Below are 12,739 nucleotides of genomic sequence, written 5' to 3'. Positions count from 1 at the left end.
ACACAGACCACTGGCAAGCCCTCTGGAACCAGTGCTGTCCCATTAGACTCCTGTCACTTAAACACCCGCTCTCCCAGAAGTCCACCTGAAGGTGTGCACCTTCTGGATTATGGTTTAACTCTCTCAGGGGCCATTTGATAAGGTGTAGCACATAACACATACAGACTTTACACGCGACTCGAACACAGCAGTGCTCTTAATCACACAGGAAATTACACAGCTCGATTCAAAAACAACAAACACCATATGCCTTTCCCTGCCTCCATTTCCTCATCACTCTAGAGCATTCTTTGAGCTGGGGTCAGAGTCTGCTAGGGCCATCCAGCATCCTCCTGTTGTTGTGCAAGGTTTGTGTTCTGAAATATGGAGTCTTCTGCCACAGCTGGCTTCCTCTGACCTTGGCCAGTCCATCCCCTTCCTCTTTTTTGCCCAAACTTCATGTGTGCTTCTCTGTGGGTCTTAGCCAGTTTATATACTGCCCCCATCCCCTCATTCAAACACCTGGCTTCTTTGTTCTGCCTTTGGTAACTTTCCACTGCTCTAACACTTCTCTCTGGACCAACTTGGTCATATGGGTTTCCAGGCTCAGGCACGCTTCTTCGTAAGGTTGTTGACTCCCATTGTTCCTAGGTTAGGGAAGATGTGACCCAGCCCCTGTCAGCCCATGGTGGATTCCACATTTATATGGGGGCATTCAGTGATACAGTAGTTTTCATAGTAACAACTTAATAGATTCAATCAGAATTCATAAGTTGTACAGACAGATCCCCCAAATCACACATGGTCATTTTATCCCTTCCTCAGCAACATGGACACTAGAAGGATCTGTGGTCAAAGTTTGAGGACCTTGAGGCCAGGTACCCTCAATGCTAGCTCCTAGAGAAGTGAGAGCCCAATTTATGTATCCTTCTATCCATCTAATTTCTTATCTTGGCACCCATGACTGTAGTATCCAAATACTGGAAGAGATTTAAATGTGCCTTAATATTATCATTTGCAGAGTCGAGTACAAGCCCCACTGTTTCACAGTAGCCTACCTGCAATAACAAGAGTGGGGAAAGGGGATTTCATGTTAAGCCGCCACAGAGCCATGTGCATCTATTATATTTACCTTTAACATTGTCCTGTACACCCAGGCACGACAATGATTGGCACTTTGTAAGTGTTTTAGATAGATTAAATAGGTATTACTCCTGGCCTTTATCAGAAAATGTGTTAGTTCTCCTCACTTACTTTTTTTTAGGGACCAATCTTCAACTCATGTAAGTCAACATAGTTCTACTGAAGACAGTAAGACAGGGGTGGCCAACCTGAGCCTGAGAGGGAGCCAGAATTTACCAAAGTACATTGCCAAAAGCCACAGTAATACATCAGCAGTCCCCCACCCCCTGCTCCCAGTGCCTCCCACCCATTGGCAGCCTTGCCGATCAGTGCCTCCTCCTCCCTCACCGCACCTACCAATCAGCTGTTTCGTGGCGTACAGAAGGCTCAGGATGGGGGTGGGGAGGAGTGAGGGCACTGCAGGCTCAGGGGAGGGTACAGAAAGAGGTGGCATGGGGGCACACTTTCTTTGGGTGCATAACAATCATATCTAGCTCCTATATAGGACTGTTCATCTGTAGATCTCAAAGTGCTTTACAAGGGAAGACAGTGTCATTACCCCCATTTTTTACAGATGGGGAAACTGAGGCACAGAGCAGTGACGAGACTTGCCCACGGTCACCAAGTTGCTAATGACAAACCTTTACCCACTACACTTCTGCAAGGCCCTAATTCTCAAAGATAAATACGTTACATGACAATCCAGTGACACTTCTTCCACCACATGCAGGAACAATGAACACAAACTTCTGTGGCTTTTCCTGTCCAACACTGTAGCCATTAAATAGATCAGAAATCACCACTTGAACTTCCTCTATTCTCCAGCCATATTCCCTGTGGGGGTTGGCTTCACAATCATTCAATGCTCACCTTTTTTAAGACATTTTGTTTAATCAAGCAACAAGTGATTGATATAACACAGAACAAGTGAGCAATGGCACAGGGGGCTAAATCCAGCAACCCTGATTTACGTGAGTAGTTCTTACTCATTTGAGTAGTCCTATTGACTTCCCATGAGTAAAGAAGGGCTACTCATATGATTAAGGGTTTTCAAGAGTGATTGGTAAACATTCCCAAATGTCCAAACAAACAGCAGGGCACTCAAAAATTCAGCCTATGCAGAGGGCTAGCACCAGGCATACATTTAGATCCCACTGATGCCCTCAAACTGAGAGGAAGTATGGTCTGGTGGTTACCAGCACTTACCTAGCATATGTGAGATCTGGGTTCAACTCTCCGCTCTGCCATGGACTTCCTGTGTGACCTTGGGCCTTCCAACTCTGTAAAATGGGCCTAGACTTGAGGTGGATGGCAGTCTTGATACTCCTACCCAACCTCAAAATGCAGTTGTGTTGATCCTCCCCTCGGGGGTGAATGCTACTCTTAAACCATATCTATACTACACACCATTTTCAGTCACACGTAGGGTATGCGGAGCTACCTGCTGCAATGGAGAGCAAGTTGTATCCACACTGCAGTGTGGAGCTACATGTGTCAGTGAAAGGCTCTGGCTGTGGGGAGCTGCTGGAGTCCTTTCCCACAGCTAAGAGGCAGTGGGGCACTAAATGGCTAAAAATAGCAGCCTAGAAGAGGCAAGTAGAGAGCTTAAGTTGTGCCACACCATCTACATTGCTATTTAAATTGATGCTAACGCTAAGAGGGCTACCCCAATATATGCTCTACATGCCACAAAAAGAAGAATATGATGTAGATGTAGCCTTAGAGATACATTATTAGGGGAGTCAGCATAATTTTTTTTTTACCACAACCTGCTAACAGATCTTACTTTGTTTCAAGAAATCCAGACTATTGTCCCATTTTTCATATGTCAGGTAATTTCTGCATGTCATTACAGGAAACTTGTTTTGAATTCTCTTGCTAAATGGAAGCATGTTGTGAGCACCGGAGCCATGACAGCTGTCCAAGTCAAGTCAGTGCCAACAGAAATAGGCTTCCAAGCTCTAATCTTCTAAAAAAGCAACCTCTAGTATAGCCTAGCAACCTAAGACTGGGACAGTGGAATATTAGTCAACATGCCTTTCTGTACCTGTGCTCAGGCTTACTGGGATAGTATACATTCCCCAAAAGAAGGCCATGTGCTTGGTTTACAGAGCATACATTTCTACATGCACTAGCAGATAGATTCTCTTCCATTTGTTGTCTAAAGCTGGAGAAATAAAACCTCTTTATACAATAAATTACACCCTCAGTTAGTATAAATCAATGCAGCTCCATTTACGTCAATGGGACTATTTGTGCACTTGAAGTTAGGCATGTATATAAGAGATTTGCTTTGCTGGATCAGGGCCTTAAGGAGGCCGCCCATCAGGGAGTGTTAGGGTTCTTTCCTTCTACGTATTTGTAAATCCACACTGAGAGTGTGGCTCTTTCTCCTCCTTTAGTGGCTGGGCCACATAAAGAGTCTTTTACTTCCTTCAAGCAACTTGACTTGGTCATTTGGCCCAAGTGCTAATTACGCATGCATTTAGATCTAGTGGTACCAGGTTCCATCACCACAGTCAACTCAGCCAGGGCAGATGTTGCATAATGTTGACACAAAGAACACCACTGTAGAGGTGCTGGTTTTGATGTGACGCTTGCGAGACATTTTCACCCCGGGCTTCATCTGCTGCTTCCACAAGTGAGTCTGTGGCCAGTGCTCAATCCGATGGTAAAATGTACTACGATACATACGCACACATACATACACATATATGCCAGGGACAAGGGTTGTTTCATGTACTGTGTGCTGGGTAATAAAATGAGAGGACTCTGTGCTTGTGAAACTAAACTGGCTCTTTACTAAGGAAATTATTTACACAGAGCTTGCAACTGCACCTAGCACTGAAGCCATGTGCACACAGACTGACTTCTTCATGCCTCCTCCAAACTCTTCCCTCCTGCAACCTGTGCTTCTCCCTCCAGCTTCCATACAGGTTGCTACATGGGTCCTTACCAGAGCCAATATTCTCTCCTCCCACAGTGAATGAATGGAAGACCCTACCCACCCTGAACTTGAAGTGGACTCCTTCTCCTTTCAGCTCCCATTTTTCTATCTGAGAAAAACATATGTCCATACTAGCCAGTTAGCTTCTCCATACACAGTTCTCAGCTTATGTGGTATAAGTACATTGTGGGTATTATCCCACAGTTCCTGGAACAGTTCCCTGAAGCAAGAGTTTATGAGGGAACTTGAAAAGTATTGTGGAACCACACCACAGCTGCACTCTAAGTTATCACACTTGCTGGAAAATAGACGTGGATAGCCCAATAGAAGGTGTGGCTGTGGAGCTAACCACCTGTGTGGAACATTCCACCCAATTTACATGCATGCTGGCCATGTTGTAAAAAGCCTGAACTACAGTGGACAGACTGAGGCAATTTCAGCACACAGTATCGGTTCAGCCTTCCCATCTCTTGTGCTCTTACTCATCCTCAGTCGTGCATGATGATATGCCCCATGACCTTCACAGACAGTGGTGGATTACTGCATGGGCCCACAAAGCCTGTGCCGGGGGCCCTGGGCAGTTTGGGGGACCCCGGCCAATTTGGGGGACCCCACCCCTGCTCCTCCTCTTCCCTCTGAGGTCCTGCCCCCTGGCCAACCTGGAAGCCAGATCCCAGCTGTAATAGGGTGAACATATTCCCCCACTCCCATATGGAGCTGGTCCTGGCCCCTCATAGAATCACAGAATATTAGGGTTGGAAGAGACCTCAGGAGGTCATCTAGTCCAACCCCCTGCTCAAGGCAGGACCAACACCCAACTAAATAATCCCAGCCAGGGCTTTGTCAAGCCAGGCCTTAAAAACCCCTAAGGATGGAGATTCCACCACCACCCTGGGTAACCCATTCCAGTGCTTCACCACCCTCCTAGTGAAATAGTGTTTCCTAATATCCAACCTAGACCTCCCCCACTGCAACTTGAGACCATTTCTTCTTGTTCTGTCATCTGCCACCAATGAGAACAGCCTAGCTCCATCCTCTTTGGAAGTCCCCTTCAAATAATTGAAGGCTGCTATCAAATCCCCCCTCATTCCTCTTTTCTGCAGACTAAATAACCCCAGTTCCCTCAGCCTCTCCTCGTAAGTCATGTGCCCCAGCCCCGTAATTGTTTTTGTTGCCCTCCGCTGGACTCTCTCCAATTTGTCCATATCCCTTCTGCAGTGGGGCGCCCAAAACTGGACACAATACTCCAGGTGTGGCCTCACCAGTGCCGAATAGAAGGGAATAATCACTTCCCTCAATCTGCTGGCAATGCTCCTACTAATACAACCCAATATGCCATTGGCCTTCTTGGCAACCAGGGCACACGGCTGACTAATATCCAGCTTCTCATCCACTGTAATCCCCAGGTCCTTTTCTGCAGAACTGCTGCTTAGCCAGTCGGTCCCCAGCCTGTAGAGGTGCATGGGATTCTTCCTTCCTAAATGCAGGACTCTGCACTTGTCCTTGTTGAACCTATTCAGATTTCTTTTGGCCCAATCCTCCAATTTGTCTAGGTCACTCTGGACCCTACCCCTACACTCCAGTATATCTACCTCTCCCACAACTTAGTGTCATCTGCAAACTCGCTGAGGGTACAATTCATCCCATCATCCAGATCATTAATAAAGATGTTGAACAAAACTGGCCCCAGGACCGACCCCTGGGGCACTCCGCTTGATACTGGCTGCCAACCAGACATCGAGCCATTGATCACTAGCCGTTGAGCCTGACAATCTAGCCAGCTTTCTATCCACCTTATAGTCCATTCATCCAATCCATACTTCTTTAACTTGCTGGCAAGAATACTGCGGGACACCGTATCAAAAGCTTTGCTAAAGTCAAGATATTCCCCTCACTTCCCCCCTCCTCCATGTGGAGCTGGCCCCAGCCCTTTGCTCCCTGCTCCCCTACACGGAGCTGGCCCGAGCCTCCATCCCCTGTGCGGAGCTGGCCCAAGCCTTCCCCCTCCCCACCCCTCCGCAGAGCTGGCACAAGCCTCTACCCCCGACTCCCTCCGTCCAAGCCCCGCTGCCTACCTCCATCCCCCCCCCCAACCCCTTTTTGGCCCCCCTGGTGACCAGTTGGCAAGAGCAAATGGGACAAATGTCCAATTTTGCCAAAAAGGTCAGGGCTTAAAAAGGGGATGGTCCCAGCCAAAATGGGATGTATGGTCACCTAGGCTGTAGTAAGAGCCATTCAGGGAGCCTGGGCTGCTGTGCTGCTGTGGAGAGCTCCTGCGGAGGCCCAAGAGCAACCCCCGACCCATGTTTCTGCCCCCAGGGTGCGCCGCCCAGGGCAGGTGGAAGGTCCAGGCTCCCCACAGTGGCCTGGGCTCCCCAGGCAGCTCTTACCATGGCCTGGCTTCCAGCCAGGCCAAGAGGCAGGGCCTTGTGGGGAGGGGAGGAGCAGGGGGTGGGGCCCCATCACAGGGGTGTGAGGAGGCCCAAATGTTCTGTGCTCACAGAGTTCATTCATAGTGACTGACCCCATTCAGCTACTTTTCTGACCACAGCCAGCATCTTTTTCTCACTAGGAGTATGGTCTGGTAATCTATTTGTTTGCACTGGGTGTGGGGGTTGCTGATTGGACCCATAAGAGACAGGGTGGTTTGTGACTCTCCTCTCACCATCCCACTCTCCATATCTGGCTCTGCTGCATTCTCTCTAATGGCTGCACGCCAGAAACAGGATTGCTGTTGCGGGGGTACAATAGGATGCAGACTACAGTGGTCCTGCCGTGCACAGTTTGGTGCTTGCCTTTCCCTGTGCATGCTTTTAATGCCTTTTTGGAGTTCCAACCCTTGGCTGTTCATTTTCCTTTTTGTTTTCTACTGTGCCTCTCCTTTTCTCTGCCTCCTCCCCTCCATCTGCAGCATATTTTGGCTTTTCAACTAGCCGCTCTCCAGAGCCACAAGCTACTGAAATCAGTGGGAAAAGGAGTTACATAAAGCCAAAAATGGTTTAAAGTTGACATTGTTTCTGAAATCTGCTTCAGCAAGTTTTGTTAGGTGCAGGCTATTCCTGAGTTTCACAAACGTTGACTCAGCACATATGCAAATAAGTTCCAAAAATAGACGACACTTCCCTAATTCACGTGCTACATGTGCCATATTTCCATGCTGTGCTTTCCAAAAATAGCATCCACACAGGATTGGTTGTGATAAAGCCACGAGTATTCAGCTGCACGCACATCAAAGCAGGGGTTCTCAATCCTTTTCATAGAGAGATTATCTCGTGTACACCCTCCCTTCCCATTCACAAAAGCATGGACCAACCTCCCCTCCCATGTGCAATTGCATAACAACCCTGTGGCAACTGCAGCAAATTGCTCACATGGAACAGCAATATTAGGAAGGTGTTTAAATGTATTTTTGGTTTACTTTTGTGCTATTTATCAGCTGGAAACAACGTGGAAAGTCATCACATTGTGGCCAGCCAGCTTCCCCCAGACCACTGGTAAGGCTCAGCAGAATATCAGCCTCCCCCCCACAACTACAGTTTGAAACCCAACGGTTACTTTTAGAGACCCAGAAAAGAATCTGGTTAGAAGCTGAATTAAGTGTTCCTCCGCTGTAGTTCCTATCATAGGAGCAAACGGGTTTGTGGGTTACATTCAGGCACATGTTAGAAAGAGACATTATACCAGAACAGGACAGGCAGAGAGCAATGATCTGACACTTGGCATTGCTTTATAATAAACTAACACACAGGAAACAACATATGTCTAAATTATGTGACTCCTTTCAGTACTATTTCTTTGTTATTATGATTCAGCAGCTCTACTCCCCTGGCAGAATGGAACTCGCTACCATACAGATAAAAATCCATCTGTGCTGAAGACAGAGCATTCTCAGGGGCCAGTGCAAGGCTGTGGAATGAATGACCACAGGAACGAAGGACCATCACCACTTGCCACTCCAAATGCAAATCCACTGAGACCTACAAAGCGTGGGTATATAACCATTTAAATCAGCTTCTGTACCAGATGACTGGAGGATAGCTAATGTGACATCGATTTTTTTAAAAGGCTCCAGAAGTGAGCCTGGCAATTACTGGCTGGTAAGCCTAACTTCACTACCAGGAAAATTGGTTGAAACTATGGTAAAGAACAGAATTATCAGACACAGAGATTAACATGATTTTTTTAAAGGAAATCATGCCTCACCAACCTATTAGAATTATTCGAGAGGATATGGGGAAGGGTGATCCAGTGGATATAGTGTACTCGGACTTCAAGAAAACTTTTGACAAGGTCCCTCACCATAGGTTACTCAGCAAGCAGTCATGGGGTAAGAGGAAAGGTTCTCTTATGGATCAGTAACTAGTTAAAAGACAAGAAACAAAGGGTAGGAATAAATAATCAGTTTTCAGAATGGAGAGAGGTTAAAAGCGGAGTCTCCAGGGATCTGTACTGGGACCAGTCCTATTCAACATATTTGTAAATGATCTGGAAAAGGGGGTAACAAGTGAAGTGGCAAAATTTGCAGATGGTACAAAATTGCTCAAGATAGTTAAGCCCAAAGCAGAGTGTGAACAGTTACAAAGGGATCTCAGAAAACTGGGTGACTGGCCAACAAAATGATAAATGAAATTCAACGTTGATAAATAGAAAATGCATATTGGAAAACAATCCCAACTATATGTACAAAATGATGGGATTTAAATTAGCTGTTACCACTCAAAAAAGATCTTGGGAGTCATTGTGGACAGTTCTCTGAACACATCTGCTCATTGTGCAGCAGCAGTCAAAAAAGTTAAAATGTTAGGCAGCATTAGGAAAGGAATAGATAACAAGACAGTAAATATCATAATGCACTATATAAAGCCATGGTATTCCAAAACCTGGAATACTGAATGCAGTTCTGGTCATCTCATCTCAAAAAAAGATACATTAGAATTAGAAAGTGATTAGGGGGATGGAACAGCTTCCATCTGAGGAGAGATTAAAAAGACTGGGACTTTTCAGTTTGGAAAAGAGACGACTAAGGGGGAAGATGACAGAGGTTTAGAAATTAATGACTGGTCTGGAGAAAGTAAATAAGGAAGCATTATTTACCCCTTCACATAACACAAGAACCAGGGGTCACCCAATGAAATCAATATGCAGCAAGTGTAAAACAAACAAAAGGAAGTACTTCTTCACACAATGCACAGTCATCTTGTGGAACTTGTTGTTGGCGATATTGTGAAGGCGAAATCTATAACAGCTTCAAAAAAGAATGAGATAAGTTCCTGGAGGATAGGTCCATCAATGGCTATTAGCCAAGATTAGGGTGACCAGATGAAACGGACAAAATATCGGGACACATGGGGGAAGCCAAAAAAAAAAAAAAAACAGCGGCCGGAGCGGCCAAAGCCTCACTATCGGGACAAATGGCGTCCCAACCGTGCATTGGTCGGGACGCGGGACAAAGAACTAAAAATTGGGACAGTCCCGATACGTCTAGTCACCCTAGCTAAGATGGCCAGGGATGCAAACCCATGCTCTGGTTGTCCATAGCCTCTGACTGCCAGAAGCTGGGAGTGGATGATGGGGGATGGATCACTCCATGATTGCCTGTTCATTCCCTCTGAAGCACCTGGCACTGACCACTGTTGGAAGACAGGATATGGAGTAGATGGACCATTGGTCTGACCCAGTATGGCCGTTCTTAAGGCATATTTTTTCAACCTGCCTTCTCTAGCATAAACACTGAGCGTATCTCCATTTTAAAAACAAAAATCCTACCAAACCAAAGCACTCCATTGCATGTGCAAATCTCCCCCTGGGGCATGACAAAGAACAAGCCATATGTGACAGACATTAGTCATGTCATTTAATGTGTTACAGGAAGACATACAAATATTATGGTGATAAGGGCAGAATAAGAATCTATATAGAAAATAGAATACTTCTTTCTCTAAATCTTTTACATTTCCCATTGGAAGGCGACATAAATCTGTCCTCCAAATTCGATCCAGGGACCATGACTCAAAGGAAATCAGGTAATTCTAGATCAGTTTGAGTCATCCTCATTTTGGGCCCACTCCTGCGAGATGTTAATTACTTCCTGTGACTGTGGAGCATCCTTGGCTTCCACTGTCTAAGTAACTTGTTCTCAAAGAATTATTGGGCCTGAATTCTTCTCTCATCACTTACACCTGTTTTACACTTATTTAACTTCAGTGGAGTTACTCCTGAATGGGACCAGCATGACTCAGAGGAGAAATGAACCTATTGTGGGTGCATTTGCAATTATGTTGTTGAGGTTGTTGTTGATTCCATTCCATCTAAGGGAAGACAGCATGATTTGTACATAACTCTGAATAAATTCCTTGTTAGTCTTGCAACCATCTGGAGTGAGAGTCATTCCTCTGAACACAGCCAACCACGTCAGCCACAGGGAACACTACTCAGGTTAAGTGGGATCTGTGAGAATGTGGGTTAGTGCCGAGATAAATAGTCTTAGGGCTACAGCTAGAGAGTTACTGGCCATCTATAACCATCTTGCCAGGAGGGTCCCTGAACACTTATGCCCTGCCAACAGGAACATAAGTAGAGGCACGCAAAGTATTTATAATGAAACCCAAACCCAGGCAAAGCTCATCTGGTTTCAGGTTTGGTTTGGTTACACACCTGAATCTCAGGTTCGGTTCATCAAAAGGTTCACTGAAGTTCACCAAAAGGTTTGTGAACTTGAGCTGAGCACTGTGTGAACCTGGCCTGGATTTCAAGCAATTCTGAGCCAAATTTTGGCCAAGTTTTGAGCTTATCTGAGCTGATATTATAATATGCACACTTTTTACATGGGAAATTAATGTTAGTGAAATGCATTGCATAGAATGGCTTTGGCGTCAAATTCAACACAGACCATTGGCTTTCATGGGACTAGCAGTCCTGCACTAGCCAGGAACCTAAATATGTATTTAGGAGCCTAAATTTAGGCACCTAGGCCCAGATCCCTAAAGGTATTTAGATGCCATGGGAGTTAGGTGCCTAAATATCTTTGAGGGTCTAGGATCCAGATGTGAAAATTTTAGCCCTAGTGACTTACTTGCTCAACTTGTCTGTGCTTCATTTGCCCAATCTGTAAACCGGGTATTAGCATACTTCTTACCTATCTCACGCGGTGTTGTGAGAATTAAGAATCCAATCCTGTTCCAATGAAAATTTTGCCATTGACTTCAATGGGAGTAATTCTGAGTCCTAATTGAGACCCAGTTCAGCAAGGTGTTAAGCATATGTCTAACTTTAAGCATGTGAGTAATCCCATTGACTCCAGCAGGACAACTCGTATGTTTAAAATTAGGTACATGCTTCAACACCTTACTAAACTGGTGCCTAAGTAATGTCTGAGACAATCAGAATTTTTCTCAAGATCATATAACATATGAAAGATTAGCTGGGGAATTATGGCAACTCCACTGTTAGCTGAGTGCAGGCTCCATCAGGCAAACTTACTGCAAGAAACTCAGTTAAACTTGCAGCAGATTTTGCATTGAATGAGGCAGAGGATCTTTTGTGATTTTAAAATTATTTTCATCACTCCATTTTTGTATCAATGCAGGATGCAAGGGATTGTGGGTAGGAATGAGATTCTTATAGAAAAAACAATTTAGCTATTGATGGCAGTGGCCTGGCTGCTTTCTGTACAGTTTTCCTGGTCACACTAATAAATGACTAATAGATGTCACAAGCATGTTACAGAAATGTGTAGCATGTTTCTGGTGGTTTTAAGCATGTCCGTAGAAGATGTTATAGGCAGCTATAAGCACCCTATTAAGCTTCTGGACTCTATAACAATTTATTAATCCTATATAAACTATTTAAAAATGTATCCTTTATACAAAGAGTGACCATTTTGATAGACTCCTGTATTAAGGAGACATGGGGTAAAGGTTGTTTTCTTTCAGAAAAAAACATAACATAGTTTAGCTGGGAACAAAACAGGTTCTGGAGTCAGCTAGATTCAACTTAGTATTTAAATTATCAAAATCCATCCTGGAGTTACCATTTAGAATATCTCTTAAGACTTTCATCAGTGAAAAGCAACTAGTGTTTTCAGGATACACCATAAAAAGCAGTTTGCAAAATCTGGGTACTTCACAGAGAAGAATTTAGTAAAGAGAATAGTAAGAAGCCAGAGAAAGTCAGCATTCTTCCAGAGAGCCCAGAATGAGCTGAAGATGACGGGCCAGACTCATAGCTGTACCGAGGAAGTCAGCGAAGCTCCACTGACTTCTTTGGGGCTATGCTGATTTACACCCGCTGAGAATCTGGCTTGGAATGTTGGGAGGTTTTTTCTAAAGGGGGAGGTAGGAATGAGATTAAGCAATAATGAATTTGGGATAGGTTAGACCAGTGGCTCTCAACCTTTCCAGACTACCGTACCCCTTTCAGGAGTCTGATTTGTCATGCGCACTCCAAGTTTCACCTCACTTAAAAACTACTTGCTTACAAAATCAGACATAAAAATACAGAAGTGTCACAGCAGACTGTTACGGAAAAATTGCTGACTTTCTCATTTTTACTATATAATTGTAAATAAACTAGTTTGGAATATAAATGTATTTACATTTCAGTGCATAGTTGTAGTGGTTTAGTGTTGGCTCCACCCCTTCTGGCTCAGTGGGAGGCGCTCACCATATCACAGGGCTCTGTCCACAGTCAGGG

Source organism: Chelonia mydas, chromosome 1 (assembly GCF_015237465.2).
Source record: "Chelonia mydas isolate rCheMyd1 chromosome 1, rCheMyd1.pri.v2, whole genome shotgun sequence".
NCBI lineage: Eukaryota > Metazoa > Chordata > Testudines > Cheloniidae > Chelonia > Chelonia mydas.
This window is presented reverse-complemented; position numbering follows the sequence as displayed.